Here is a 5,163-nt window from a genome sequence, read left to right as displayed (position 1 = left end):
GGAGGGGGAAAGACATAACACTGGTGGAAAAATACAGCCTGGCTTACACATGCTCGCCCCCAAACCCCCCACGTTTCCCCCCCGAACATCCCTTTGACAAGGGACCAAGGACTATCTATACAAAGATTAATGAAATAACTGATCCTCGAGTCACCTACATGTCCGTGTATGCTCTCCCCCGGTGTAAGTTTAACAAAACTATAACTTTATGTAGTTCCCATTTCACTTCCTTCAACCTGACTCTTGAACTTCCACCAATGTTGTTTCAATTCCTACTCTTTTTCTGACATATTACCTTATCTTATCTCCCTCTGTCACTGTTATCTTCCCTTTATTTTTCCCTATTCTCCAACTTTTTTTCCAGTCTGACCACGAACATCCACCCCACACCTTTGTTTGTAGCTTTGAGGCCTCACAATTATTATGCAGTTTTTTTTTTTGTTTTGCAACTAAAATGCTCAAAGCCGTGTAGAATTTGTATCTCCCGGACGAGCCATCGGGCTGGCACAATAGCCTGAAGGTATGTGCACTTCCCTTTGCATTGTCTACTCTGGGTTTAAATCTTGTCCCAGCTACCTCTGGTCACCCTTTCAATTTGCGTGCAGGGAGATGCATCAATGTGTGTGTCGTCCGGTGAAAGCACGTGAAGCAGAATATGCCGTCTCCCAGCACTGTTCGTTGGTGGACATGAAAACTCCCATGAAGTGTCTCTCACAAACAAGTGAACGAGTTGTAGCCGATCATTCTCCTGAACAAATCGCAAATTCCTGCACCTTCATGACAGTATCCTGCGTTGGAGTGGCAATCCGTTCTGCTTTGATGTCAACCTTCTATTTTCTTTTTTTAATTCCACTGGCGCTCAAGTTTGCCAAATGTAGCTTCTCCGGTAAGGTAGTGGCAGCCGAAGTAGGTACCGAGAAGCATGGGGGATGGAGGAGTACGTGGATGTTGGCAGAAATGCACATGCATGATCGGCATATTGGTCTCTTCCTGCATAAAAGTTCTTTGTATTCCTGGTATTTACTCGGGTAGCATGTTTAACTTGATTCCGCATCCCCACCTTCCCGAGATCATGTGCCTGTTCTAGTTACATGTAATTTGTTCCTTTCTCAGGACAGTAAACGAAATGCAAGTCGAAGTCACACTGAAAGTGAGGATGATAAGAAAGAAAAAAAACTGAGCTGGTATATGGTCAGTGAGATTATTGTCGCATTTTCAAGAATCGTGACAAAATAAGAAAAAAAAATAAAAAATTGACACCAAGGTGTAAAATAATAGTGAGGGCAATGGGAAGGGACTGAGCAAGGAAAAGAGAAACTACATTGTACGTATTAATATATTTTCTGTCACTGTTGATGACGTTTGGGTAATCATTGGAGGTTCATTTAAATTAGATATAACATAGCTCATTGAAGTTTTGTCGGCTGGACGGAATGCAGATAACAGGTGGCTCGAACCGATCAGCCTCCAATTCAGGGGAGCGAGACTGGACGAAGCCAAAAAGGTGTCCCGTGGGAAAAGAACAGGTTGGTAATTAAAATGGAGATTAGCACAATATAATCTTGGTTATGCAAGCTCAGCTGAATCATTTTAAGAGTTTTCAAACCTTATTCCCTTGGTCTTGAGTGTAAGTTTGGTGATGCTAAATATTTATGACTATTATAAGAGTTCAACAACATTGATACAGTACTAGCAAGGGTACATTCGACACCATAGAGAGATTAAAAAAAAAATATATATATATATATATATATATATATTCCAACTTTTGGATTTAAAAAATCTTTTGGCCTCACCCTGGCGCTCACTGATGAACCTCTGAAAGTTTGATAAAGATCCGTTTGGCCATCCCTGAGAAAAATGGCTACACAGACAGACCTCACTCTTTTTGGATAGATTGTTCGTATGTGGAGAATCCATGATCAATGCTCCAACGTGTAGTTACAAGTGACTCAACATTTCCACCAGCAACACGGAACAACCAGACGTCGACTAACCCTCATCAAGAATGAACTCTGATTTACCTTCCCCCAGATATACACAAAGTGAGGGGTCGGCCAACTCAGTCGATCAGTCACAGAGCTGTGTTATCACTTCTCAGACCTCGTGATGCTTCGCCAATTGGAATAAGAAGTGAATCTGTCAATGACAGAATTGTATGACCAGTACTTTGTAGCTATTAAAAGGGTGCATTATGATCAAGAACTCCATTATGATCATTATGATCCAGCATTAAAAGGAAAGATGATAGAGCCTGGACAAACAACCATTAGTTGGCAATAGTATTGCAGGCTTTGATGGGTCTCCTCTTACATTGAAGTTTCTGTAAGGAACTTATATGTTTGTGTGTCTGTGTGTAAGCTAAAATCACGGCTCGTCCGTCTGTCCGTGAAGCCGTGAGTCAGTCCATGAAGCCCTCCGTCAGTCAGTCAGTCAGTCAGTCAGTCAGTCCGTGAAGGGTATGTACCTATCGATCACATCCTGTTTGAACATCAGTTGCACCCTGACTTCACACACATACGTCTATTAATTACCTACTATTGGAATGTATGTTTCGACGCTTTGGACTGTCGAGATGCCTTCAACCGTTGAAGATCCTTTAACACCCAGATGACCCAAAAGTCCCTGAGGACCCAAAAGACCTCGATGGCCCCGATGACACAAAAGACCAAAAAGACCCCAAAATACCAAAAAGTCCCTGAGGACCCAAAAGACCCAGAGGATTAACAAGACCCCAAGGACACAAAAGATCCCTAAGACCCTTCAGTGCTCTTCGACCTTAACACCATTTAGACCCCTTACACCCTTCAGACAGATTAGACAGCTTCGACCCTTGACCATTTATACCACTTGGACCTTTTATTTTACAAATAAATTTCAAATAAATATAATATCACCAATATTACAAATAAATTTGTACAAAATAAATGTTTGTATGATGACGGGTGTAAATCCTTGCGATAATTCACGGACCGATGTTTGTGTGTTTGTTTGTGGGTTTGTTTGTCGGGCTACTCCTCCTACAGTTGTGGCCCAATTGCATCCAGACTTGCTCCAGAGGATCAGCGTGACCCCAGTTAATGTGTCGGGGTGCTTTTATCTTTGTCGGTGGTCTTGGGCAGGAGGTGATGAGAAGAACACAAATTTTCTATGTAAATGTGTATCGTGTGCTGCCCCCTCCAGGCGGGTGAGGGTATTACAAGTCTCCATCATTCACAGTGCAGTCAGTATGTTTTTTTTCGCTCCATGCATTTAACCTGGGTTATTTATTTTTCTTATGCAGAGCCGTCAGTTGCCTATACACCACCCAAATATAGATATGCGTCAGAAGAACGTGTTGCATGCTTGCCAGAAGATCGTGCGTCGGACAGGTACTCTGATGGGTACGTCGTCATGACAACACAGCAAATCTGTGACGTCAATCTCTGCAACGACGTGTGGAGTGGCGAGCGTCGTGAGCCGATCTACGCTGGTCTATGGAATAAAACCGGAAAACGCAGTAGGTCGGTACTTGTTTGTCATCATCCGCGATGTGTACCGTCTAGTACCACCCGGTGGTGATGGGAGAGGGTATTACAAGTTATCTGTGGAAATGACTTGCAATTTTGTGCTGTCCACGTGGTATAACGCAAGTACCTTACTGACCCCCACTGAAGGGAGTGGTGTTGCTCTCCAGTAGGGGAGCGGGTGTTTCATACCAGTCCCATCCTGGGATTCTCTGCCTCATCAGTTTCCTGGGATTCACACATGTTAATGTTTAAGTCAATCACAGGTTTTATTTGCAGAATTACAGAATATACTTTATTGAGCAAGTAATTCAAACATTCCATCTCCCCGAATGTGGGCAAGCTGCTTTCACATTATACACTTATAAATAGCTGCCAGGATGGTGCAGAGTCAGCGAGCACACATACTTGAGAGCTGTGTCGTCTGGGGTGTGCATGTTCCATGACCAACACACCCATGGTTTCAATTTCCGACCTGATTATATGAACTGTTGATTTCTGACCCGATTTTAAATGGGTAGGACACCAGCCATCAAACAAAGTGTGCCATCGGTGAGATGGATTTTTGATCTGAGTGTCCCATCTGTAAGCATGACTTGGTGGATAGTAGCTATAGGCGTGCCTCCCGTCACTTCGCTGATGGGTTTCATCAAAAGACAGCATGTTGTACCTGGCAAACATATTGCATATATATCTGTCAGTGTCAATGAGGAAGTAAAATACGTGAAAACGATATTTTTAACAATCAATTGTTGTCATGGTGGCTGTTGTTGTTGTTGTTGTTGTTGTTGTTGTTGTTGTTTGTGTGCTCCTATGTACTTTTACATATTTTTCTATTGCTCTGAGAAATATTACGAAATATTTCTCGAATACCAAATAATACAAAATAATATGAAGACCAAAGCCGCGCCGGACCAAATGAACAATTTACGGCACGAACGGCTTCACTAATTCTTAATATGCACCTTGCTCGGCCAATGAAGGAAAGCACAGAAAACGAGATGGTACATTTAACAGGGGTTTATTTATAAGGGAGGGGGACACAGAGAGCAGAGTTAAACCGACTAAAAACAATGCAGGTATGTACAATGCACTTAAACAATTCTACTTAACGAACTGGCAACGCACACACACACACACACACACACACACACACACACACACACACACACACACACACACACACACACACACACACTAAAAAAAATATATATATACACACACACACACACACACACACACACACACACACACACACAAAAGAACTGGGCCGGCCGGCCTTTATTGAGGTCTCCAGCTCAGAAGGAAAGGCGAGCCGAAGGCCAGGGTCTGGCATGCACCTGTACGCCTCATGCAGTGTACAATGATCTGGTCGCGTGGCGGGACTCGAACACACAGCTTTCACGCAGCGCCAAGCACCAGGGACCGCGCTCTCCAACCGGCCACGCACCAATCAACCATGACCAAGGATAATATCAGAGACGACGATGACCCAGGACCAGACGAAACAGCCAGCACCAAGACCCGCAACCCCCAAGATGACCAACCCTCCCCAGCCTGGCATTCCTTTATATCTTTCTTGGCCGGGGTGAGAAAATCGCCATCTGAGGCGATCTCCACCCTCATTGGCTGGAGTGTTGTGGCAAAGTCGCACTCT

At 43.8% G+C, this 5,163-nt stretch overlaps 1 long non-coding RNA gene across 1 annotated transcript in view; it reads right to left on the bottom strand.

Annotated features, from left to right (window-relative positions):
- Positions 1-3,909: 3,909 nt before the first annotated feature.
- Positions 3,910-5,163, bottom strand: part of LOC147035055 (uncharacterized) — a 12,165-nt gene continuing 10,911 nt past the window's right edge. Inside the window, exon 3 of the long non-coding RNA XR_015061200.1 lies at positions 3,910-4,176. This is a non-coding gene — a long non-coding RNA (uncharacterized LOC147035055). The remainder of the gene's footprint in view (positions 4,177-5,163) is intronic.

This window comes from Eptatretus burgeri, chromosome 1 (assembly GCF_056783735.1).
Source record: "Eptatretus burgeri isolate ZD-2024b chromosome 1, Ebu_testis_v1, whole genome shotgun sequence".
Classification (NCBI taxonomy): domain Eukaryota; kingdom Metazoa; phylum Chordata; class Myxini; order Myxiniformes; family Myxinidae; genus Eptatretus; species Eptatretus burgeri.
This window is presented reverse-complemented; position numbering and strand designations above follow the sequence as displayed.